At 42.3% G+C, this 27163-nt stretch overlaps 1 protein-coding gene and 1 long non-coding RNA gene across 3 annotated transcripts in view; one reads left to right on the top strand and one right to left on the bottom strand.

The window, feature by feature from the left end:
- Positions 1 to 27163, top strand: part of HS6ST1 (heparan sulfate 6-O-sulfotransferase 1) — a 185197-nt gene that overhangs the window by 73101 nt on the left and 84933 nt on the right. The window lies entirely within an intron of this gene.
- Positions 8543 to 15021, bottom strand: LOC107208811. 2 transcript variants are annotated; one of them, XR_004498644.1, is made up of 4 exons: positions 14749 to 15021; positions 14289 to 14476; positions 11205 to 11351; positions 8543 to 9403 (listed from the first exon to the last, which is right to left on the bottom strand). It is a non-coding gene; the product is annotated as an uncharacterized LOC107208811 (long non-coding RNA). The 2 variants fall into 2 exon arrangements; XR_001523313.3 differs by having other exon boundaries at positions 8543 to 11351; positions 14749 to 15016.

Genomic DNA, 27163 nt, shown 5'->3' with positions numbered 1-27163 from the left:
TGTCCTGTCCCCTCTGTCCTGTCCCCTGTGTCCTGTCCCCTGTGCCTGCCATCTCCCCTGTGTCTGTCCTGTCCCCTGTGTCTGTCCTGTCCCCTGTGTCCTGTCCCCTGTGTCTGTCCTGTCCCCTGTGCCTGTCCTGTCCCCTGTGTCTGTCCTGTCCCCTGTGTCCTGTCCCCTGTGTCTGTCCTGTCCCCTCTGCCTGCCCTGTCCCTGCCCTGTCCCTGCCCTGTCCCCTGTCCCTGCCCTGTCCCCTGTCCCCTGTCTGTGTCCCCATGTCCCCAGGCTGACAGTCTGCAGTTGGACACTGGCAGAGTTTCAGGGCATTCCTTTCCTTTTCTCCCTCTGCTGGGGTTTAAGCTGTTTTTGGAAATCTCTTCAGGGTATGAGTGGCAGCTCAGATCCTCTGGGGGATTCAGAGCTACCCAGTGCACACACAGTTGATTCTTGCCCTTGACTGTATGGAGTTCTCCCAATTTTTTTTTAAATTATGTATTTTCTCTGAATCACAGAGGTATTTTTCCTGATTTCTAGTCCTTGATTTCCTTTGTCAACCACAGTGTCCCAGGGGTGAATTCCCTTTTTACCTTTGCCATTTGCACCTGCAGACTCAGGGAAATGCTTTCATTACAAGCTGTGTGTTGGATTGTGGTTGGGAATATTGGTCAGGTTATCATCATAAGAACAGAAGTATGTTGTGTGGATAGGATTTTCCAGCCCCAATAAGCCTGAATCCTGATGGAATGACTAATGAAGGGATAGTGCAAGGTACAGGTGGATAACAGCTTATGGAAAATTATCATCAGGTCACAGAGTTGAGAACAGTAAAACTGTGCTTGATGTCTCCTACATGAATTAAGATTCCTGATTTTCAGCCAGCCAACCAAAGCTGCTAAATGCTTCAGACAGCTTACTCTGGCAATACTGTTGTAGTGAACTTACTTTAGAGTCTGGGGGAATATAGATATATTTATTCTCTCTAGGTTTATGTCGTGATTTTTCTTACTTTTCCTAATGTAAGAGCTTTCTCCAAGGTCCTTTCTGTATACAAACACCACAGAACAGATATATAAGCGTGTTGGAAGGACCTGTCATACTTTTGTTTTTTCTTCTAGAGGCCTTTTCCTACATCAGCTCCACTGAATGGGTTCTTCAGTGGTACACAGATACTGTACTAAAACCCAATTTAAATCTGTTTTGACTAAGTTCTGCTTGGTTTGTTGGGGTGGTTATTTGTTATTTTAAAGAATGATATACCATGTCAGACCATAAGATACATATTCAACAAAATTCTACAGAATAGCAGCAGGATAGGGTAAGAGTATAATTATAGTGATGTTCCATCCTCAAAGATATCCCTGGGTCAGAGGTGACATCTTCAGCTATTACTTCCATTCATTTTTCCAGTTTCTTTCTGAACCTGTGTTCCTGTTACCATTTACAGCATTCTGTGAAGACAAGCCTCACAGTCTTAACTAAATTCTGTGTGAAGAACACTTCCTTGGCCACTTGTGAATTGGCCACCTGCAAGTTTCTTGTGCTGCCCCCACTCCTGTCCCAGAAGGTACAGTGGACACCTGATCTCCAGGAATCTGCTCTGTGTCACAGCATTCCATAGCCCTTGTCCTTGTGTCTGCTTAATCATTTCTATTTCAGCCTGAAGGTTTTTTTTCTAGTTCAGGTGTATCTTTTTTGATGTGGTAGGGAAATACAATCTTCTTCTGTCTGTACATCCATCATACTTATCAATCTCATATTTGCTTTTCTGTTCTTAATTCTTGTCAATCTCCCTGCTTTTAGACAGGAAGCACTGAGCTGGCATTTTTATTCAGCAGTCTCGTTAACTCCCAAAGCTGGATTCTGAGATGACCAATTTATAGCCCATCACTGCATGTGTTCCATTAGGATTACACTCTGCGTGACTGATTTCATATTTTTCTACCTAGGTTTCATTTGCCTTTTTATTCCTCCCAGGTGTAGCAAGATCTTTCTTCAGCTCCTTGAAATACTCTGTCTTTCCTGTCTTGAAGCACTGGTACCTTTGAACTTGGTGTTTGCTAATCATGGATTTCCATCCTGGCTGGGAATGTGTTGCCTGGGAGAGACCCCAGCACAGCTCTGTGTGCAGTTTTCTCCTGCCTTTGTGCTCCTAAGAAAAGCAGCCATTTGTTATCTGTTGAAAAGCAGTTCTCTTTCCCACTCCACCCACTGAAACCTCTTTTTTGAGACAGATTTTCTTCTGGATCTGCACTTTTTAATTAGAGAACAGAGTTGCCCAACAGCACAGCTGAGACTCTGGGAATTCATTGAATGCTTTGGGTTGGAAGGGACCTTATTGCTCATCTCATTCCACTCCCTGCCATGTGCAGGGACACCTTCCACTGTCCCAGCCTGCTCCAAGCCCCGTCCAGCCTGGCCTTGGGCACCTCCAGGGCAGCCACAGCTCCTCTGGGAAACCTGTGCCAGGGCCTCCCCACCCTCAGAGTGGAGAATTTCTTCCCTATCTACCTCTTTTCTGCTCCAGAATGAGTTATAAGATTATTTTCCAGGCATGGAGGCAGAGAAAGGATTAATTTTATTCCTCAAATTCTATTTTCAAATAGGGAAGTTTTTAGTTTATCAAGCATGAAACCAAGTCTAAGGAAGAGGTGAAAAATATCTGTTTCTCCTACTGATGCTTTACAGGTTGCCTGTGCTTTATCTGCTGTTTGTACATCACATAAATCCATTTGCCACATAAGTAGATTGCAGAATGCCAACTTGGATCAAAATACTCCACAAAATTTAATTTAAGCTCCCTAAGATGGATAATGTTCACTAAAGGTGTGGCAAAAAAGCAAATACCTAGAGCTAAAAATGTCGGGATTTTCTCAAGCTTCTCAAGGAGTTTCTGATCCTCTTGATTTCACTGCCAGTACCCACACACATGCTGGCTGGTTTTGCTGTTCAGAAATAAAGCTGATCAGTAGCTGATGGGGTAAAAAGTAATGCCAGTGTTCTCTGTGGACAGAGCTGTTTTCCAAGCCATTTTACTTCTGATTTCAGCAAACATGACACTGATTCACAGAGCAGTTTGGATAAACAGTTATTTAAAAATAGCCTGTTTGAATTATTTTCTCTTTGGAATTGGGAGTGAGTGAGTGTCTTACATGTCAGGTGGTGGTGGTGCTCAGTTCTGATTGCATGATTTAAATTTCTAAAGGGAGGAAATGAACAGTTGAGAATAATGACCATCAAGGTAATAATGGGGATTCTTGTTCTTACACAAACACCCTTTCAGCTCTGGAGAAAGGAGCCATTTCCCTAACATTTGTGGAGACAAAAAAAAAAAAAAATGGTTCAGTTGAACATTCATGAATAATAAAAAGGCATGAATAGTGTCTGTAACAGCTGTTGGGTGAGCACTGACATGTAAAGCAGTGTTTCGAAGAGTTCACTTCTTTGTTCAAGAGCATGAAGTTTTTTTAAAAAATACAGCCATTGAAATCATAAAGGGGTGGTGTCCAGCAGCAAAGACCAAAACTCTGGGAGTGTTGGAGGATTTTGATATTTCCTTCATTTCTGCAGTGTCTGGTGTCAGCAGCACACAGACCTCAGCACGGATTGCTGTCAGTGAAGCTCTAAAAGCCAGGAGGAAGCTTTGTAAAATGTTGGTAACTCCTGGCTGGTGGGCTCATTCTCAGAGAACATCTGCCCAAACTGGCTCTGGCTGCGGAGCTGGTAAAGCCACAGGGTCAAGAAATGCTTAAGCACTTCTGGATGGGCTGGAAGGAATGATACAAACCTGTGAATCATCAGTGCTCTCCTCACGGTTGGATTGTGGTTTAGTTTCTCAGGAGCACAGTTTGACAGTGTGGGTAGCACAGGGACAAACAAACGGGGTTTAGTGCCAGTTCCATTGAGGAGCACCTGGAGATGGCAAGCTGTGCTGAGTAATCAGTTCGATTGCAATGTGCATTTCAGTGCACATCTAAATTCTGTTTCCTGGCTGGCCCAAGGGAGATGCTCGACAGCCTCTCTGCCAGAGAAGGCAGCAGAACATGCAGGCCCCCAGCTGTATTGTTCCATCTGGGCTCCATTCCTGGAGCACACAGCAAATCAGGATTTTTGGTGGCTGTTGAGTGCAGAGGTCAGGCTGATTTTGTGAAGCTGAGGGAAGCTGAGAACTTGCAAAAGGCTTATTTTCTGTTGGACAAGGCAAAAGGGTTTACCTTTGACAGCCACCAACTTACTTGCAGAGTAAGGCTGTAGTAACATGTCTAGGGGGAAACTTCTCTTGCCAGAATATTTACTCAAAGGATTGCTACAAAACAAATAATTTGGGAGTACAAAGGAAGGCTGATTTCTCCCCTCCACCACACCATTCATGACATGGTGCAGTTCAAGCTTGTTACCTCCCCATGTAATCTGCTCATTTTCCCTTGTCAGAGGCGCTTGCAGCACCGTATTTACAGCCAGAGGATTAGGCTGGCAGGTCTCCAGTAATGCTGGAACTGCCTCCATGAGCCCTGATTCGGCTGAGGTTGTCAGCACTGATTGATTTTCATGCTTGACAGCCTTTGAAATGCTTTCAGATTGTGATTTCTCACCGGGCCTGATGTGGGGGAGGTATTTTTATTATCATTATTAATAGCAGAAATAGTATTATCTGGATATTTATGCAAGTAGAGATTAGGGGCACAGACTGGCATGAGCAGTTGGTGTTAAGCTTTGTGTTGGCAAGGAGTAATCTCATCAGGACTTGCATTGCAAAATGGAGCTAGCTCGTGATTTTTCCACGGTAAATGAAAATTCACCATAAATTTTCATAATTTTACTGGTTTTGCTATTGTGGCTCAATTGTAAGCACGCTGGGACTTGGGTTCTCTGGGACAATCCTGTGTCAAAAAGTTAGAAAGCTGTGTTTTGTAACTTTTAAAATTGTATGTCTTTAGTTTGATGTGTCACGGGAAACTGTGGGGAAAACAAAAACTGTCCAACATCTTTTCAGTGTTAGAGAATTAAGGCATTGCTTTATTCTGGCCAGGATAATTTAATCCACACATTGCCTGGGTTGTGCAGTGCAAAATCACACATGCCTTTTTCCTAGATTTTTCACATATTTGTACAGACAAACCCCAAAGAAATCCCCAAGTTCATTTAAATGCCACAACTCTGAGTATTCCATCTCCTGTTGATTCGTTCACCTTAAATGCTCATTTAGTCCTCATTCTTCAGTTCTCTTCTCAGTGTTTTCTCAGACCATGCTTGGGGTTGATGCTCATTAATGTTTGTTAATGCTCTCGTATCTGCTCTGCTTCCTCTGGCTATTCCCAGCCTGTTACTGATAAGGTCACCAGGCCTTGACTGGTGAAACAGAGTCTTTTGGAAAGAAACTTCCTTTCCCCATGGGCAAAGACAAACAAATCCTTGACCAAAGTTAGTTAAAAACATTTTAGAAGTTGTATCATTTCTCACAGATGGAACAAAATTCCATAGGTTTCAAAGGTGAGTGTTTCAGTGAGGTTTAGGAAGAGCCATTTTTGAGCTGCTCCTGCTGAACAAAGGATTTGCAGGCTCACAGAAACTGCAGGGTCTGTTGTTGGAAGGCACAGTATGATTGTTTTCTGCCCATGAGCACCACGAACCACAGAATGGCTTGGATTGGAAGGGATCTTAAAGACCACCTCATTCCCAGCCTCCTGCCACGGGCTGGGACACCTTCCACTCATCACCCATCACATCTGCAGGCACACAGATGCAGGCCTTTCATTTGTCTTGGTTTTGCTCAGTTTTCAGGGGAAGCAGGTGTTTGTTACTGCCAAGTCACTTTGGATGTGACACTTGATGTGACACATGTGTGTCCAGCTCCTTTTTCAGTTTCTTGCTGGTTCACAGCAGTCCCAGCTCAGGAGCACTCAGGATAAACCTTGTAGAGACTGCAGAAGATAAACAACTGTGCTGAATCCTCCAAACCTGCACCTCAACCCTGTATTTTCCCCTGCTATGGAAAATAAAAGCCAAAACTCATTGAAGATGGCACAGGAAGATCACTGAGGTTTATTTCTAACACATGAAACATCCGTCAGTTTTGTGCTATGAAGGCAACATACCCTAATGCTTTGAAATTAGCTTTGTTACTGCCAAGAATAAAATAAAATTCAAATCAAATCAAATCAAATCACACATGTGATCGATGGCCTGACTTTTCTGCACCTGAGAGAATTACAGCCTGTCAGTGGCTGATCTGTTCCCAAGGGAAAGTCTCTTGAGAGCAGCTCTAGCTCAAGGAGTATCTTTGTAAACAATTTCATTTTCTCAAAGCAGTTCTGTACAGCTGTCATTAGTGTTTTCTCTTGTCCCACCAATGGGACAAGAGGTGATGTTCCCTTTTCCAATCATGTTAAACCTGTAGTGTTTTTTCCTAGCAGCTCCTTCTGGTGTGCTGCATAGAATCCACACTTCTACATCGTGTCCAGCAGCGACACACAAACACTAACAAAAACCAAGCAAAAGGATGTCTGTTCATGGCATTGCTCTGGAAAACACTCTCACCTTCATGGGAAGTACATTATTTATGAAAATAGGAAATCACAGTGGCTAGTGAGAGTAACTTTCAGACTTGGATCAGTCTGCTCATTTTTGTTTGAAGGGATACCCCTATACCCCAAAGAAAAAAGTCTTTTTAAGTTCAGGCCTGAAATATGCTACTGTTCATGCAATATTTCTTTTTTTCCTACAGTAAAAGCATTAAGGAAAAATGATTCCATATGACTGTTGTAGTTTAGGGCTAATGGTCTTGAGGATTTAGATGTGATGTGTGCCCTGTGTCACCCCCTGAGGCACACTAATGGTAAACCTATGCCCTTACTTCAATTGACATTTCCCAAAGAGCCTGTGGGACAAAAATCCCTTCTCTAAGTCACTGTGTAAATATGTCCCAAAAACTAGCAGCCCCTTCCTCCAAGCTCTCTGGCTACTGAATTATTTTGCTGCTCTCTGGCAGAAAAACTGAGCCTGGCAGAAAGATCCAACCCATGGCTCTCAGAAGTGGTGAAAAATCCTTGACAGGGCAAGGCAGGCAGAGTCCTTGGCAGTTACTTTTAAACCAAGGAGATAAAATGTGGCCTGGAATTTCTTCCTTTTCCCCATGCTCTCAGGAAGCATATTTAGTAATAATTTGGTTACATTTTTGTAGCCAGTATCTCTGTGGACATCTCAGTGCATTTTTGGGAGATTTCTTACATGTAGAGAATCACATCGTGGCTGCACATTAGTTTCTTAATTGATACACTAATTGATACTAATAAATATGAAGTGAACTACTCCATCTTCCTCCAGGTGATGGTTTTGAGTGGCAACCCAGTGCTAGAGCAAGGTGCTGTCATTACCAGTCATTACAGGGACCAGCAGAAGCTACTATCTCAAGATGGTGTATTTCTTTAAAAAAGAAAAGTGCCTGTCTGTAGTGTGACATATGATTAGAATCTGGCCAGTTCTTCCAAATATCTGTGATAACCTTTAGGCAGTTTCAACACAGAGATTCTCATCTCACCCTGATTCTGGATTGCTTTCCTCATTTAAGAAGGAGAAACAGAGCTGAGGTTAAAACCCTGCTGGGCACACAGAGGAGAGGGGTGGAATTGTTAGAGTGAAAACACACACTCGTCTTCTTTGGGAGCCACAGAGGATTGCTTGCAGGTAGCTGGACTGTCCTTTCTCACAGGTTATATGAAGGGATTCTCACTATTTGTTCTTTATTGGATTTCACCAGCTCCCTGTGGGGCAGGTCTGCTCTGGCCCTAAGTCAAGGCATATCCTGCAACTTTTGCACTTGAGCTGTCAGTGCCAGCTCAGTCAAATGAAATGGGCCAGGTTCTACTCTTGCACACTGAGAGACTTCCCTACAGCAGGTAAAATATTGGATAAAAGTACTCTTTTGAGAAATTATGGTCATGTCTGTGAAGGTGTCCTACATTCACTGACCTGTGTTTCTATGGGGTAGTTCATTTCATGAGAAAGTGCCTGTCACTTCTCTGAACCAGCCTTTTCTTCTTTGTTGAAGTAGTACTGCTTAAATAGTCAAACCCTTCCTCTGTCCTGGTATTCTGAGACAGTAAATTAATTATTACCCTTTGTGTCTTTTATTAATAGAAATAAATGCTTCCTTCAAAAAAAACCTTTTTGGCACATAATTTCTGTAATAACTCCACACACAGAACTGATCCCTTTTACCCCTTCTGTACAACAGATAACAGAGAGGGTTTGGGTGTGGTAAACAATTCTTAATTTCAGTTCTAACTGTGACATTTCACATACTTTTCCCTGGACCGTATGATTGTACACGAAAAGGCACAGCCTGCTCTGCTTTGTTGCTGTGGAATTACAGAATCATTCTAACATTAGGTTGGAAAAGATTGCTAAGATCATAAAGTCCAGCCATTAACCCAGCGCTGCCAAAGCCACCTCTAAACCATGTCCTCAGGTGCCACATCCACACAGCTTTTAAACCTCTCCAGGGATTTAAAATGTTCTTTATTTACTTTTTAAAATTTATTTTTTTTTTATATTAAGAAGTGACTCCACCACTGCCCTGGGTGGCACAGCCCTTTTGGGGAAGAAATTTTACACTTCAACATTGACAGCATTTGTTTATATAGGTTGCAGGTCTTCACTAAAATCAATTCTGTCTTTCTCATTGGTCTTTTCTAGATGTTTTGGGTTTGTAGATGATAAGATGTCATCAGTAATCATCTAGAGGACTGACTCAGCCAGCATAGCACTTTCAGTTTTCACTGCTATCAGTTTTACTTATGTTCCCTCTGTCTGTGCAAACTGAGCACGGTGCTGCCCATGGTGGTGTTCCAGATCTTGTTTCTGGAGGGCTGATCCATCACAGCAAAACTCAGGAGTCACAGGTCCTTGGGGGCATTTCAGTTCTTCTCTGCTTCTCTTGTGTTTTGGAGATGTCAGGTCTTGGGGAGTTTTGTTTAGGCAGCTCTTTTCCTGGAGCTCCCTGTTTAATTTTGCAGTTGGAGGCTTTCTGTGTTGCCTGGTTGAAGTAAAGGTTTGCTGCTCTGTTCCTCCTCACTTCCAGATACTCAAACGCCAGGCAGAGTGCTGTTGAACCCCATGGAAGTTGTGTCACTTACCCAGGAGAACACAGGGCTTGAGCCATGTGCCATGGAAAGATCATTCCAGGCTTTTTCTCTCTTCTGTTGATGCTTTTCATTGCTTACTTGAGGATGGTATCTCCTCATTTATAGTTCTGTGTTATTTTCATTGCCTCATAGCAAGGACTTCATGACCCTTTCATTGCAAATGTAGATAAATTGTCTCTTCTTGTATTTATTTATCTGCCATACAACCAATACTGTTTAAATAAAATACTGTGGCTTTAAGCCCAAAGAATAGGTATGACTTGCAGCTGTAAAACACAAGCAGATGATGATATACACATTTATATTTGCTTACTATCTAAAATCTAGCATGCAGTTTGTTTGTAAGATTATCACAAAGATACCCTGTGCTCACCAGTTTTAAGTATCATAGGAAGAGGAAGCAGGAAACCAAAGAGAGAATTTTATCTTTGGACTCCACCTAAACTCTGTCATAAAGATAAAAGTGCCAAGGTCAGTTGGACCAACATGAAGAAAAGTGCTTAAAATCTAAGGCTTCAAATGTAAACCAAATAAAATTCAGTTTGTCTGCTTTGTCCTTGTGTGAGTGGCTCATAAAGCATAGGTATGCATTTCTGATTCCTCCAAAGAACAGTTTTGGCAGCAGTTATGCCCATCAAGAACCATTTGTGTTTCCCTGCTTGCTCAAGGGCTATAAAGGGGAATGGTGAGAAATAAGCTCCTGTAGTGATCTTCAGTGTCAGCCCACTTTGTGTTTCAGGGACAATGTCAAATCTTTTGCAGGAGTTTTCTGCCTTGGGTGTATCTGCCCCAGACAGGGAACACATCCTGAGCTGCACAGGGGGTGGTAGAGCGGAGTTTGGATGAAGCTGGAGCAAGATCTGTGTCTGCTTGCCTTCTGCAGATCTCTGGAATCTCTTTTACCAATCTAATCAGCTCTACCTTCTGCAAAGAATCCTCTCTGATAAACTAGTCACACTTGACAGGCTGCCACAGAGCTCAAATGGTTCTTCATGTAAGGAGTATCTATCCCACAGAGGACTGAAATCAGGCCATTTTATTCAACTTTATATCAGAAGACTATTTCACCTGCATGGTGAGGCAGAAGAATTTCTTTGTGCAGGCTGCTGGATCTCCACAGGTTTGACCTCTAGTTAGTCACACCAAGGATGTATTTTTTGGTTTGTCTTGGCTTGAGGAACCTGGAAGATGACACTACTCTGGTTTTGAGGGAAAGAACACCTGGAGCTGAGTGTGGTGCGTGTACTGCCAGCAGTCTGGTCATAAATGAGCAGAACAACCACAGCCAACAGCCAGAGCTTGCACAGAGTAACCCATGCCAAAGAAATCCTATGGTTTTACTTACTAATTTAAAAATGAGTGGCTGAGAGGAATGCAGTTTCAAGGCAAATATTGATATACAAGAAGGAGAGTGATTTATAGAGCTAGAACAGGAAATGAAGGAAGATGTAAACTTGAGAGGACAGGAGGAGGAAGGAAGTGAAACAGCCTAACAATGAAATCAATTAATTTCTTAATAGTTCTCCCACTGGATGCATACAGCCCAATTGATACAAATACTGTACTGTACTGTAGGGACACATTTGTAATGGGAGAGACACAATATAAACTTATTTAGCCTGTTTAACATGTAACCTTGTTTTGCACAAGTTTGGGAGTATTTTTCCCCAAAACTTTTGCTGGCTAACTGTTAAACTGTGAAAGCCCAGTTACTGATCAGAAATTGGGAGCTGTTTTCCTTTTTTGTTTGTTTGGGGTTTTTTGTTTTTTATCACAGCCTGTTCAATCTCTCCTGCCAAAATAAGCACCCAGTTAACTTGCTGGGGTGACAATTTTCACACAATACATTCTGCATTACTCTGTCCAACTGCAGAAGAACATGAACAACTCAGGATGGTTACCTAGAGCAGTCAGCACATTTTTAATCCAGGACATTTTTAATCCAGGATGATGCTCTGGTCATGGCCAGAGCACGTATCACTCCTGACTGAATCTTAGAAGGAATTGCTACAAAGCTTACAGAAGGAACAAAACCAGCAGCTTTGAAATTGAAAGTCCAAACCTTACATTCCCAGCCGACTCCAGGCAGGTGCACTGGGGCTGCCTTGGGGTGCTCTCTGTTCCAACATGAAAATCCAGCTGCAAGGGCTGTGCTGGGAGGTGCAGCCGTATTTCCTCCATGCCAGGGCGTGCCCTTGGAGAGGAGCACCTGCACTAGGGGATAGGCAAGATGGATGTTGTATTTTAAAAGTCTGGGAGAAACTTGTTAATGTGCCCTTTGCTTTAGAAAATGCAGCTCTTCAGTTTCTAAGGAGAGAGATAGGCTAAAACACACTGCTTCACTGCTCTGCTGCTTTCTTGGTGTTTCTGCTTCTTGCTTTCCAAAAATCCAAACTTTTCAAACCCCTAGGCTTTGTTATATTAGTATTAGTTGTATTTTGTTACTTATTTTTCTTAGAATGACTAATGACAGCTATAACAGGAAGCTAATGATCAAATGCAAGTTTGAGTTCTATATGAAAACCATGAGGTAATGAAGTTCACATAAATTGACATACCTGTCTTAGGGTAAAGGTCCATTTTATATGTGAGGGAGAGGACAAAGAAGATGATCAGAAGCAGAGTATATTAAAGCCACACTTGGATTTAGTTAGAAAAATAAAATTTCCTCTTTTAGAACTGTACAAGAGCTTTCAGCTGCTGTCTTGTTTTGAAGACCAAGTCCAGAGGGGTTCTGTTTTGGTTTGTTTTTTTTTTTAAATCACCCATTTCCTACATTTTAAGTAGTTAAATGTTACTGAGAATTAGATGAACTGGTGTTTGAGGGCAGGTTGGAGCATATACTCCATTCCTGCTCTTTGGTCAGGGCACAATAAGTAGACACACTGTAGACTTGGTCACTCAACCTCTAAGCTAATGTTGCAGTGAATTTTTTTTTACAACTAAGAGCAGACAGATAATGTATTACATTAGTCTGCATTCACTCAAATGCCTCTTTTTAGGCACCTGGAAGACAATATATTGAAACAGGAGCAGTGATGAAAGTCTAGGGGTATAATAGTTTCACAGACAGATGATACCTTTTGTTGCCCTGACTGATCTGCATGGGAAAGCAGGGCAAGCTTTTGAAGACAGTTATTTAATCAGCTGAAATATCAAAGCACATTCTCTTATCTGTACATTGTGGAGATCATGTTTTCTAAGATTTTCATCATGACTCAGTAGTTCTTTAAATACCCATGTTTAAATGTGTTTAAATGAGCCAGTGGGAAGGAAGAATTCCCTTTCCTGCTACAGGAAAAGAGCGTCAAGAACAGACTCACCAAGTCTGCTTGGGAGATGTCTGAGAGGTTTCTTTGGTGTGTGTTTTTAAGCATTTCCAGAGGAACTAGTTGAAATTCAGCCACTCTCCATATGCTGGGCACTGCAGTGAGGTGCTGGTTTTAAGCCGATGAATGGACTCGATGAGAGCAACGAAATCCTGGGATCATGAACAGGAGAAAGGAATTGCTCACTCCAGGAAGAGCTCTCCTGCCTGTCCTCGGATGTTTGGCCTTTCTTTTAAAGGCAAGCTGTAGGAGTCAGCTGCCAAATGCATTTTCCTGGCGTGGCAAGAGGATGTACAGTGTATTCCCATCTCAGAGATTCAGTCAGGCTGTATTTTTGGATTATTATGGGAGCTCCCTGCTGCTAGATCTATGGCAAAGAAGAGGCAGTGTCTCAGGCAGGAATGTTCAACATTTGATAAAATGATGGCATGAGTAGCAGCAATTTGTAATGTGCCTTTTCTTATTTTAAAATTTAGTTACTCCTAGGAGTAACAAACACTGGATGTTTAATACCTCTGAAGCGTGTGTGTGTGTGAGTATAAAACGTAATATTTGATCAGTCCTATATTTCACTGCATCTCTTTTAGTTCCTAGGTTTGAAGGACATATAAATCCAATCCAATTGGATCCCATAAAGTGCTGTTTAAGCTAAGAAATTGAGTGGATTTATTGTCACTGAGATGAGAACTACAATAGAAAGTTTGTTATTAGCTGGAGCAGGACAGTCTAACTTTGCTCAAATCCCAAAGCTCCTTATCCTTCCCACCAATATTTTAAAGGAACAACAGCCACTTGGAACAAGTCCATCTCTTATACACTTTCTGTTAGTTAGTGTTTATGGTTTTGTAGCTGTTTTCCTGTTTTAAAACCTGTTTCCCTGGTGCATAAACACCTGTACAAACAGCAAAGTGGATAGGTATAAAAACCAGAAACTGTTCAATGCACAATATCCAGAATTAAGAGGTGTGTAAAGAGCCAGTTTCTGTGTAACTTCTTTTCACAGTCTCTGACTGGTGCTGCAGTGGGGCTTTGCTGGTTCTCAGCAAGATATCTGCATTTTTACCTTATTTAGTGAGTAGGGGAAAAATATATGAGTTTTGTCCTGATCTTTCATTCACAATAATCCAAGGGAGCAGAAGTGACTCTTTTAATAAATGAAAAGACCATAATTCTATCCAAATGAACATGTGCTTTCATCTGTGTGCTGTTTCACCAGGTGGTTGTTGCACTGTTGTGGTCCCCCTTTGTCCTTTCTCCTCAGTGTTATTTTACGTCCTCCCCTGAAAATAAAAAATGTAGGATCTGTTTCCATCCCTGCTTGTTTGCCTATGGTACAGACAGAAAGGTGAGAGAAAAGCTGCTTGCCATGAAACCACTGTGAAAAACAGAGGCTGGAGAGAGCTGCTGAGCTATTCCCAGTCTGTGCTAACAATGATGGTCAAGGTAAGGTCCATGTCAAACAAACACCTAAAATGCTCTCATGAACACTTTTCAGGCCCTTTGGCTTGGTGAAGTGGATTTTTGCCAAAGGGTTTTTCTCAAGACCTTTCTCTCATGATTCTGGCAGATGAGGCCTTGGAGGGGACTTGAAAGAAAGCCTTTGGCTCTGAGGCTGGGCTGTCAGTAACAGGAGCTCTTTAGCACCCGTGCACATCAGCTAGCTCTGAAACAGAGGCTCTTAGGGGATGTCAAGAAAAACATCAGGAAAAATATCAGTAACTCTCATCTGGACAGAGCTGCATTTCCTAAATCAAACTAGCATATGCAAAATGGATTGCATCAGATAAAAATCCTTGAGTTAGGATGCCTGAGCCAGACTTACCATAAGCTGATGTAGTGTGATTTCCTGGACAGAATCCATCTTCTCAAGCCTGGTGTCAAAGTAGTAGTTCCTCTTCTTCCTCAGTTCTCTTAAATCTTGTACGTGGCAGCTTTTACTGTCTCCTGCAGAGTGGGCTCTTCCAGTTAAATTGCCTCATTTGATTCCTGGTGTGCTGGTCAGGAAGCTTTCTGAAAATAACATTTGTTTCTTAGTCTTCCAGCAATGGAAAAGGGGTTTCATAAAGCTTGGAAGAATGAGGCAGGTAAAGGGATCATTAAAAACAGGCAAATCAGACATTCTCTGTATTTCTTATCAGCATTAATCATGCTTAAAGACTTCTCTAATACTGTCACAGCAAGCAGAACTGATAGAAATGGATTTCTGCCATACAAGTGGTAGGGAATTAGTTGGAGTAGTTGGGTGCTGGGTGAGAGAATGAAAATCAAGTCTTTGTAGTCACCTTTGTGGCCAGGTACAGCATTATTCTGTCTGTCAGCCCACTGAGCTCAGCTCCAGCCAGAGAATTTCATCCTGCCTGTCCTTGGTGTTCACTGGACAGGTTGGGAGTGTAGTCCACAGAACCTCCCAGAATGTGCCTCAGATCTCAGGTGTGCAGCGAGTTTCCAAGTCAGTTATCTCAGGTAAATGTCTAAAACTTGGGTGGAACACTTCTGGACTCTCCTTTCTCTCTCCCTCTCTCTCTGTGAGAAATGCTCTTTTATATATTTGTTTTGGTTTGCTCATACAGGGAATGCAATTACATACTTTGTTTCCTTTTCAGTAAAAAAACAAATGTCGAAATAAGAAAGCATTAAAAGGGCACAGTTCCGATGTGAGCAACACTTTTAGATTAGGAAACCATCCCAGATTCATTTCAGTCTCCAAAAAGTGGACTTACCATATGAAAAACTCCCCTATTTGCCTTTCCCTTGCCCTTCTGTTTGATTATTCTTTTCCCAATTGCTCTCTGCTTTCCTGAAATAAGAGTAATAATTTTGATGTCAGCAACAATTATATTATTTCCCTTTTTTAATGCTATGAATGACCCTATCTATCACATTCACAGTTTCCATGAAAAAAGCATATGGAATTGGAACCAGTTTGTGTTACAGAGTGGGGAGGGAGATTTTCCCTTGGGCAGCTCCTATGCTTTTTCTAAATTAAATTTAATCTTACCGAATTAATTAAGGACAGTTTCTCTTAAACACGATCTGATCCAGCTGCTTAATGGAAAGGCAAGTTAGTTTTGTTAGACTTAAAGAAAGCAAACTGTTCCTTCTGTGCTGTGAAACGAGCACCAGCACTGGCCTGGGTTGTAAGACATGAGAAGGGGGACACTGGGCCTTTTGTATTACAGTGCTCAGAAGTAAAATAAAAGCTTTTGTAGATTTTAGACGTTCAGGACACTGAACAAAGTGGGCTAACCTGTCAGATATTGCCATATGTTGCCATTTATTGCCAGGTACAGCAGATGTGGGGGACAGTAACTGGTGGATGGGCACCAGTGCAGAGGTGGGTGCTCAGCAGTCTCAGTAAAAGAAGGAGCTGCACATCACAAAATTTATCATGGCACTTGGGACAGACAGATGTTCTCAAGCATTAAATATGGTTGGGTTTCAGGATTGCTTTGTGAAGTAGTGGTGGCTCACTGCTGTAAGATGGAAGCCCTAATTGAGGGCCCTGTGTGGATTTTGGTGCTTCTCTGCTAGGGCATTCTATTCCTCCTTACCCACCAGGGGTGGGGAAAAGGTTTCCCCCCTTTCCTTACTTACAGGGTAAGGAGCAAAACAGGAGTAGGACAGCTATCAGTCTGCTTTATGAAATCATCCTTTAATGTCATGGCTACTAGCCCTTGAGGTTTAAAAGGAGGTTTTATCTGATAGACTTTAGGCAGGATTTCACATGTGATTCATCCATGCCTTTGGAACACCCTCCTGCCCAGGCCTGCCAGAAAAGGCAGCATTGTTATCAGGTGTATCTGAAGCCTCCCTGTAGTCCCCCATGGAGCCTTGTCATCCTGAGCTGTAAGTGATTCCCCCAGGGCTGTTTTCAAATAAGTCTGCAAGCAAGCAAGGTTCATGTGTGCTGGATTTCTGTTGAATTCCTGACCAAAAGTATAGAGCAGAAAAGTCTGGTGAATTCCAGCCAAAGAGGAGTAGTCATTTAAAGAGAGGAAGGTTTACAAAGTTTAATGAAAGCAGGCAACAGTGTTAAAACAGAGGCAATATCTCACCAGAGTAAAGGCTATGATATGTTGCTATATAATAAAAGATCAACACCACATTTAATTAGAAACTACAGTTTCCAATGGGAGGAGTAACTTAGGATCAATGCAACTCATGATCAGTGAAATAATGCAAGGAAGTTGAAGTGTGTGAATTATTTTATCAAGAAAAATTAACTGCAGTCTTTTTGCAGTCTTACCATTGGATTTTGGAAGTCACATGAGAAGGTTAGTCCTAGACTATCATGTTATTTAATTCACCATCCTCCTTTTTGCTCAGCATTTCTCACCTGCTTTAAAATATAGAGAAGATGAAAGATTACTATGGGCTTTCTCATGGATTTATTTGGGGGTTTTTTACAACTATTCTCAGTTTTAGAAGCAGTATCTGAATTAGCTATCTCTGTAAAATCATTGCCTATGATTTTAGAATAGGGGCAAGATGCTTGCTGGAGAGGGGAGAAAGGAAGACACTGGCATCTGCTGCCTGTTAAGTCCATTAATTGAAAAGAAAATACTGCTGGTGCCAGGATGTACAGCCCTGCTTCTAATTAAGCTTAGGGAAGCAATGGGCTGGTTTTAATTGAGAACAGCATCTCCCCTAATGGTGCCAGCAGCTAAAAAACGCAAATGGATTCAAAGCATGAAGCACATGCAAGACAGTGGTGACTCTTTATTTGTAGGGTCAGTCCTTGCTCCAGACTTGGAAACCTGCAGCACAGCCCAAGACCTGGAGGAATAATTCTCCCAGTCAGGAGAAGAGTCATGCAGACTTTCCTAGGTCTGAGAAAGGCTGTTTACAATCCAGATTAGCAGTAGTCATTAGTAGTGTCCTTTTAGAAACAGCTGGGGAAGCAAGGATTTCCTGGTGGCTTTGGTGGCAGGGGGAAGAGCTGCCAGGCCTTGTATGGGTCCAATTAGCAGGCTCTTAGTACTTGAAATATTTTGTGCCTTGGTCACCCATAGGACCAGGCCTCCACTGCCTGCACCCCACTTCAGTCTCTGCTCCCCTGTTATTCCTATTTATCATCACAGTACAGGAAAACACAATAAAAATCTTCATTCTGAAATGGTCAGCCATTAGGAGTTCTGTGCTGAAAAGCATCCTAAATTACTTTTAACCTACTTTCTGAAGGGAATGAGGTGTATATGATTGTATCATCTAATTTCGTGCTTGTCACTCCTGTTGTAAAAGCCTTTGAATTCACCAGGCAATTTCAGCTGGGAAGTTCAGTGAAAATAGGTGGCCAGGCAGAGCAAACACACACAAATTAATTCCCTGCTTGAGGGGAGGTTTAGGGGTAAGCTCAGCTGCATTATTAGACATTAATGAACCCCCATGGGACACATGCCTCTGCTTCTAGAGAAGCTCAGAGTAGAGCTCCCATTTTCGTTAGACATGGGATAATCAAACCCCAAGCCCTGGGAAATCAGCCTTTCTAAGGTCCACTGCTTGCTTGCTTTCTTAGCTAGACACATTCTGCCTGATCAACTCTGGAAAAACTCTTCCTTCCTCCAGAGCAGGAGGCTCATCCTTTCCCCAGCCATCTCTTCCCCCACACCATGGAAAAACTGCAATGGGCTTGTCCCCCATTCCAAAGCAGCTTTTTGATCCACATTCACTGCTCCCAGCCCAGATGTCTGTGTCCCTTGCAATGACTGTGTTAGATGTATATTGCACCCCTTTTTTCCAGAACCTGGCTCTTTATCTCCAAGTATAGACAAACCCAAGGCCCACGGCTCCAGAAGCAGCTGCTTCTGTCCATTTTGTCAGCTGAAGTGTTACCCCATCACATCAAACTGCAGACATTTAACAGAACCAAGGTTGGGGACACAGAAATGTCTCAGGTCCATCTGTTGCCATGGATGCTGGGCTAGTTCACATACTGAGTAACACACTGAAATCCCAGACACTTCTGGAGCTTTGGATTCAATGAGAATGTTTGCCTTGAGTGATGGGTGGCACTCTCTGAAGAGAACCTGGCATAAATGATGTTGGCTCAGGGTGCCAGCTGCTTACACCTGAGTGCTTGACACCAGCGTCTTAGGAAACAACTCCCAGCCAACACCAAAGCACCTTTCAGCAGAAGGGGTTTTAGATAGGATTTACATCGCTGTAGTTTCAAAAGTGGTGCAGTCTGGAAGGGGGCTGAGTCATATCTACTTCACCTGGAAGGTAGGAAGAGGTCAAAAGAGACTTTCCTATCAGTCTGGGACTTCTGTCTGTTGAGCTTAAAGACTCATTTTGCTCTGGCATTAGTCCAGATCATGTAGTATCCTGGCTCATCTGATTCAGGCCATAATGACCTAGTTAAGTTTTTTAAGCTGCTGCTGTGAGCCTAATTGTGGATTTAAACATGGCTTATCTTTTCATGGTAGTGGTCACTAAGTCCTATATGCATGTTGTAAGCCTTTTGTCACAGTACCCTGCTGGGTTTTTCTCTTGATAGAACTGCTCAATTGTATCACTCCTATAGAATTCCTGTAGAATTCCTGTGATTTGTTTTGAGGTGTGTATTTTCACTTTGATAACTGCCACAGAGTGAGATTCTACATTCAAGTTGTCCATACACAGATGGCAGCAAAATAGTCAGTGAACAGTAAATTGGCCAAGAAATATGATTAAGGATGAAATAAGGGGGTGAAATAAGATCATCTTTAAGGTCTCTTCCCAAACCATTTGATGATTCTTTGACTCAAAATACTCTGTGTAGCTCAAAGTTTAAGGGTTCTTTGAGTTCAGCCTGTGCTCTGCAGATTAGGGATATTCTCCACAGCCAAGACCTACCTTGCCTCAGGGTTTCTGTATTTCTCAAGGTCCAGGCTGCAATGTTCTCTTACCCTTTGACTTCTCCAGCAATGTCTCTTGAGTTTTTGTGGTTTATGTGGTTGTGCTGTTGCAATTTGAGCTTGGGCAATGACCTCTAAGCACAGTTTCAGTTTTTGAAGTAATGTCTTTGACCTTCCAGGCAGAACAGTAGATTGAACTTTATTATAAACTGACCTGTGTTCATGACTCAGTAATTCTTAACTCTTCTGGGACCGCCACCTGGGAGGCTGCAGCACAGGCTGGGGCCTGCTGACCTGTGGCTCTTTGTAAAGACAGCCAGGAGGCAGACTGTCTGGCACTAAAAAACCCTTGTTTGTATGTGCCAGAGGATGCAGCTCCCACAGCTGAACCCTTGCAGAGCCTGAGCTGTGCACTGGCCTGCCTCATCTTTTATTTTCCCATCCCAGAATGGAAGTTGTGTGGCACTTGGTGGGCTGCTCACCCTCAGTGGTTAGACACTGAGCCTGAGGTCAGGACATCTTGGAGCTTTCACAAGTTGTGCCCCTGGCCTGCTTTTAAACCTTGGGGCAGCCCCTGTCGCTCAGTTTTCCATTCAGGCTTTGTCTCAGACATTTAAATTGCAGGCTCTCAGAGCCACTGCCTCTCTGTGAGTGTGTCCTACCTGTAGCCAGCACAGTGGGTAGCCTGGCTGCTGCTGTCACACACAGTGACAGGCTGGAGCTGATGAATAGCTTTTGTTCCTCCTGAGGGGGGTTTGGCCCCATCCCATGTGTCTGAGGGCCCTTAGCACTTCTCCTGGCAGCAAACCCATGCTGGGACTTTCCTGTGCTCTGGTTCTGAGTGGAGGAACAACCTGGTGGTTTGAAGGGTCATTCTTGAATAAAACTGCCCAAATCATTTATTTATTTTTTTTCACTGATGTGAAGAACAGGAATATTCTTAGCAAAGTGGTTTGGAATTTCTAATGAAATTGTCTTGACATTAAAAAATAAAACGAGGGGGAAATCGCAAGTTTCCATAAGAATCCAAGTAATTGGTTAAATGGTTAAACAATTCAAAATTGAATTCATACCTCCAGTGGCACTGACTTTTTATTTTCATTGTTGTTGCCTAAACACACATTAAGACAGTTTTCATAGGGAGAAAACAAGTGTGGCCAGCAGTTAGCTGGTCAAGAAACTTTTCCTTAGTGATGCTTCTTTAGAAGTGAAAGAAATTTGAAAATGGGCAAACAAGTGGGCAGCACTGAGGTGTCTGTATTCTTTCCAAATTACCTGCCAGTCTTGTTTCTAATTGGTGCTTTCTCCCTCCTGTTTCTGTCCTGCCAACTTCTCCCTGTCTTTTGGGGGGCCCTCACCTTTGCTGTGGGATGCCTGGCAGGTAGCACAGAGCTTTGGGGAGCTTTTAACTTCTGCTGAAACAGTTTCCAAAGGTGCTGTTTAAAAACATGGCCTGAATTCATTTGGGTTGTGATTGGTGGTCTGGAAAACCCAAAGCACAGGTAGCAGCTCTTCCATGTGTGGTTAGATTGGACAACATTGTGAAAAACGAGGTTCACTCGCTTAGTAAATTATAAAAGGTTTAATATCAACAAAAAGACAATTAGGAGACAAAGATAATAAAGCAAAGGGTTAAAGCAGCTGGGTGCCCTGGTGTGCTGCCAGGAACACACCTGATGTCTTTGGAACACTCCTTTTATCCCATTCTGCTGTGGGGTTTTAATGCATATTCATACTTTTCCAAGAAGTATTTTGCATGGCCATGCCCTGAATCCACTTTTTCACAGCGTGCATCTTAAAGATTTTATTTCCCTTTATCACATTTTCATTTGGGCTGGGGTTCCTTCTGCAGCTGGGCAGTGTTGACAGCAGCCTGGGCCCCATCATTTGTTTCCTGGAGGTTATCTTGCTTTGCACAGACAGGACATTGCCCCAAAATCCAAAATTCTTCTTGACCTGTGCCTAAGACTTGCTAGCAGGAGAAAAAGAAAAAGACATAGCAAAAGTATATGACATATAACATTCATCTTAATACTTGCAAAAGCCACTGTTACAATATGGATTTATAACAACATCATCCCTTGCAATTGCCTCCTGTGTATTCTGGCTGACTCAAGCAGTGCTCTCTATTTAAGATGGGCCAGGATGCTGAATTGAAACTCTGCCACCCTGAATCTCTGAGTGCATTGCAGGGAGAGTGAGGCAGCACCTTCCTCATCTGTTCTCCTTTCCCTCCCCTTGCCAGGGCTGAAGCACACCTCTGCTCCTGTTTCCCCTGCCCTGTGAGCACACCTGAGCCGTGCTGGGATGGCTGCTAGCCCATTAACAGAATGCCAAATCTCCCAGGCCTCCACTGGGCTTTTTAATGGAGCCCTCTGAAAGCAAATGCTTTATTTTGGGAGCTCTGCTAGACAATGGGCTCTCTGGATTCTCCTCCAGGGGACAAGCTTGTCAATCAAATTGTCACAGACAATAATTACCCCCTGCTTTATTTGCTCTGTCTGTCTTCAGAACAGTCAATTAGAGCTATTGATACAGACAAGCCATTCTCACCAAGTCACTTTCCAGGCTAATTAAAAGGAACCTGTCAGTGCCTTTCCCTGTAACCCTCGGGCTCCTAATGGCTTCTCTTTGTGTGTAGTGCAGGAACTGAAACTCAGCCCCACTCCTGCAGACAGAGGCTTAGTTAAGGTACAGGCTTTCATCTCAGCCTTTCCTCGGTTATGGTGAGAGGGTGGGATGAAGGGAGGGAAAGGAGGATTTTCTAGAAAAGACAGTCCTGTCTGCCTGGTTTTGTTCAGCGTTTTTAAAATTCATCGTGTGGAAAGAGAAGAATTCCACTGAACTTGAGAATCCTTGAAAGCACCCTGATGGTAAATAAGTGTTAATTCTCTCTGAGCATAGAGACCTTTAAACAGAGAAGTAAGGGCCCTCTTCAAACATGAAAAGCAGTGTTTTTCCTGCCAAAGTGTTTTGTTCTGCCTTTTCTCTTAAAATGACTAGAACACACAAAAAGACACAGCAAAAATCTCATCATCTACAGGATACTGCTGATCTAAAGTGTATTCAGGACAGCAAATACTTTGACCAGGCTTTCACTGTGCCATAAGAAAGAAACTGCCACACTCCACAATTTAAGCTCATTACAACAAATTGTGACCTCAGCCATAAAATAATCTCTGTCCCATCCCTGAAGGGGGATTCTGCCATGAATTTACACCTTCTGAGCTCCAGTGTGTGTCATCTGGTTTGTGGAGAGACAGTGGGCAAGATCTTCAGGCCTCTGCTCTTCCAGCTGTCTGTGTTAAATAAACCTCATTTTCTGAATTAACGGTGTATCTTTTTTTTTTTTCTTTCTCTTCCATATGTTCACTGTTGTTGGATCTTCTGTTCTTCTGCTCTTCACTTATGAACTGAAAAATACAGGTAAGTGTAAAATCTTCTTTTATAAAGAAAGATTAATATTTCTTTCTTCTTTGCTTTTCTCCCCCTTTGTGTGCTCTATTACAAGTGACTTTTGAGTAGTGTGTTGCACTGAGGAGAAGCAGTCATGGTATGACTCCCAATACTCTATAAATACACGTCCCAAAAAAGGAGCCATTTCACAAAAAGAAAAGACTATCCAAACCCAAGTTTCCCATTTGACCCAGAAATAGCATGAAGTGAGGCAACACAAGTCTCTTGCCAATGAAACTGCGAACCTCCCGCTCCGTGCCACTGCTGCAATGAAAAGCACTGGGATTCAGAACTCTGTATGAGGAAACTCTTTGCTTTCCCTCAGTGAGGATGATCTCCATAGGAAGTCACAAAATAACTTCTAAGTGTAATTCAGAATGGGAGTGGGATTTGAAATACATTTAATCAGTATAGCTTTGAGCTCCAAAACTCTTTGCCCTCTCCCACAGAGTGTTTACTGGCAGGTTGCTGTAACATGTTAAGTCTGATGAAACACAAAACCTGCCCCAAATCCTTTCCCCCCAGCCCTCCTCTAATTATCAACTATATAACAGGGAATAAGAAATCTTTAATTTCACAGTCTTGGAAAACTTCCTCCCATCTCTGAATGGAGAGTCAGAGGGGTTTGTGAGATCTGAACAAGGAGCTTTTAGAGAGGTGCCTGAAGCCTGGAGTGTTGTCCCTGAGTTCAGTACCACAGGACAGCCTGAACTTCTCCCACCCTCTCTATGTGTGTCCTGAGCTTCCTCATGGAACTCTGCAACTCCCTTCTGATGACTGCATTATTTGGAGGGTGTTGCAGCTATCTCCCACACACTGCTCTTGTCACTGCTATGGTTTGTTTTCATAGCAATTTGTAGATAACAAATGTGAAAATTCAGTCATGCTCCCAGCCTTGTGTTTCCTGCCTCTTTCCTCCCCTAAATATCTGTGACTCTGCTGATGCTGCTGAGGCAGAGTAGCTGTCTTTGTGCTGCTACTCATTCACCAGCCATATTATTTTTCTAAATTGGATAAATGTTGTTTTAAATGTGTTTGGTTAATGCAGTGCTGCAAGATGCTGCAATAGCCAAAACACCTGAAATTGCCATTTTTGGTGAAGCTGTTTTGCTGCATAAAGGAACTCCAAAGCAAAGGGTAATTGCAATTGTAAAAGCACTCATGCAAACTGCATGTTTTAAAAGCTGTGTATTACAGCTTTAAAATTTGAAATGTAACAAAATACCATCAATATTGCACGTACCACAGTATGGAGCTGTGAGTCTGAGCTGTATCTATGTAAGCAGAGCTGGAAGCCATCCAGCTTTGGAAGCTTGTGTGCACACATACATGTGTAATCTTGATGCACTTCCACAAGTATATGTGGACCTTGTGTTCACATGGGATGTTACCTTTTTGAAAGAAGAAAGAATAAGAACAGCTGCACTGGAGCAGGAGAAAAATCCGTCTAGTCTGATAGCTCAAGGAAGACTAAAACAGGGCAAGCAAATGTGATACTTCCCCTTAATAGTTCTCCAGCTTCCAATTATTTTCAGTTTAGTGATTTCCTGAGCATTGCAGAAGTAGGACATGGAGGGTGAGAATTAAACTTAGCAGACAAATGTGGGACAGAATATGTTTCTGACCTAAGTGTTAAAACACTGCTTACAGCAATGTATTACCTTCTTCCCCAAGTCCCACACTCCTTAAAGTTGCCAGCACTGCACTCCCTGTGTTCACCCACCAATGCTGGCTTTCTCCCAGAGGGCAAATAAATACTGTGCACTGGTGTGCAGGTTCATTTGATGTAGCTCTTTCAAAACTATTCCAGTGTAAGTGAGAGTTATCCAGTGAGATTGTAGTTGGTGCTGGAAAATTCAAAGCAGTGGTTCCTCTTCTGGGGAAGAGGGAGATTTGTCTCCTCCTCCTCCCAAAGGCACTGCCCAGGGCTGTGTGAGATATCCTTCCTTTCCTTCTCCCTGGTTTTCACATGCTCTCTTCCAGGCTTTTCAGCAATGAATGATGTTTCTGGGTTTGTTTAGTTACATAGAACAGTTGGAATCTGTGTCTATGCCAAAGTCTTTGTGACTGTGAGTGGCTTATGCAGCATTAGAATTAAATCTCTTAGGAGCATCTACCTGCTGTCCTTTCCAGTACATAAGGGATATTGTGAGCCCTTGAGTTTAATCCTCCAGTGCCAGGGACCTTCTTGAGCACAAATAGCTGGCCTTTACTTTCCTTGCAGAAAAACAGTCATTGATCATCATTTTGAAATTACTTTTCTCCAAAATAGTGTCTGTTCTTTACTGAGAATGTTCAGCTTGGTTGCAAAAAGTGGTATTTTGGAATGTAGCTGGAGACAGATAACGTGCATGAATTGGAGGAGTGGCTCTGGATGGGTTTGTGGTATTATAGAAAAACTGGGAAATGAAACCACTGGATTTGCACTCAGAAGGAGTCTCCTCTCACATGCAGCTTTGCCTGCTGTGTACCAATCACAATGGCAATATGGTAGGATTTTTGTTGTGGGTTTTGGTTTTTTTCCAAATTCTTCTTGCAAACAAAAGATCAGGCTTTGAGTACTGTAGTTGAAAGGTGTATCCTTGAAAAGACTGTGTTCAGCAAAGGCTTCTTCAGAGAAATGGTAAAGATAAGACTTGTTTAAGTGCAGGAAAGTAGCAGAATTAATAACCTTAATTATTCCTTTTACAAAATGTGTGTGTATTTGTATGCACAGGAACTTGGGATGGTAGCCTATTTGAAAGGAGCAACACTTTTACTTCTGATTGATGTCAGAGTAACAATTCATTGCTGGGGGTTGAATGAGACATGAACAGTTTGCCAGCTGTACATGTGGAAGATTTCCAGACGTTTTGTCTACCATTTTTGGAAAACTCTGCCCTTGGGGTGTTGTCAGCTGTGATGGGGAGGTTTAAATACATAAAAGTCTTGTTTAGAAGGAGCAATCCTTCTTCACAAGAAACTTTTCCATTAAAAAAAATCCAAAGAGGTTCTCTTTTTGCCTCACTAGGAATCCACCGACTCTCAAATAGCTTCATGACCTTGAAATTTTGCCTATCCTCCTTTTCTTCAGCTCCTGGACACTCCTCAGGCTCTGGTGTTGTAACACACCTTTTACTCAGACATGGCAAACCAAAGCAAACTTTTCCCAGCTTAGCAGTGAGTAAGGAGCTGGAGATCCTGAGAAAAGCAGAAATCTCATGGTGAACAAAACTGAGTCAGATTTTAGCAGGATGAAGACAGCATACGTGAATGCTGCAGATCTGAGTGAAATTTAGCATAAAAGAACAAATGTGTGTCAAAGGTGTTCTCTACCTCATAAATTAGAGTTTCTGGTGGGTTTTTTTGGTTTGGTTTGGTTTTTTTGTAAGAGCATCCCAGTTTTCCCAGCCTTGTGTGTCACCAGCTGGGGCTAAAGCCCTGTGAAAAACAGAGTAAGTCTTCAGGATTTTTAAGAAGTTTAATGGGAAATAAGAGACAAAAGTCCAGTGCTGGGGTATTCCTGCAAAAAAGCCAAAGAACACACGGTAGATTTGAAACAGTTTGTCTCTATATTGTATTATTCTTGAGGCTCATGCATATTCATATGTTTTATTATTCAAAGTTCCTTGGGAACTCTTGATATTCCAGGTTCTCTTCTTGTTTGATTTTTAACCTCTGCCCTGCCTGCAGGATATTCCATAGATAAGGTCTTCCCATGTTCCTATCCTGTTATTTCACACTCCAGATGCTTTTGTGTCGGTTCACAAATGTAAGGAAAATCAGTGTTTTTGCACTGTTCATTAAGGTGGTTACATGGAGGTATTTTTAGTCTCCATTTTTAACAGTTTTCTAATGCTTATGAGATAATTATATTTATTACATTACCATTCATATAAACTATACAGTGTATACTGACAGATTATGCTATACAAAAGCAGTTAAAATTAAATATAAATTGTACTATATCAAAATACTTGTGATGCAAAAAAATAACCTATAAATGCAAAAGCCAATATTATATTGTCATCTATAACAACCCTATCAAAGGTACCAACATCTCTTTGGAGTAAAATATTAGCCCTGCTGGTTTAGGCACTAAACTTTGATACACTTGTGTAATTGTGTGTGAGGGCTCACAAAAATGCTAAACAGTCCTGCAGAGCTGCTTCACAGCCTTTCATAGGAAAATTCAGCTGGAAATTGTAGTTTGCTAAACCTGGCTATGTCTGAAAGCTGCAGGTTGCATGTGTTCTCAAGTGAATTAAGTGTAGTCAGCTTAAGTTTCTGGAGTGGTGTGAGGAGTGAAGAGAAAGCAAATATCCAGTACAGAGAATCCTGGATTTTCTTGTGTGAAATGGGAATGAATCCCTGCCTTCACCGCAGCTCTGTTACAGCTGTATCAGTTGCAAGTCCTCTTGGTGAA

Source organism: Parus major, chromosome 9 (genome assembly GCF_001522545.3).
Source record: "Parus major isolate Abel chromosome 9, Parus_major1.1, whole genome shotgun sequence".
NCBI classification, from domain to species: domain Eukaryota; kingdom Metazoa; phylum Chordata; class Aves; order Passeriformes; family Paridae; genus Parus; species Parus major.
This window is presented reverse-complemented; position numbering and strand designations above follow the sequence as displayed.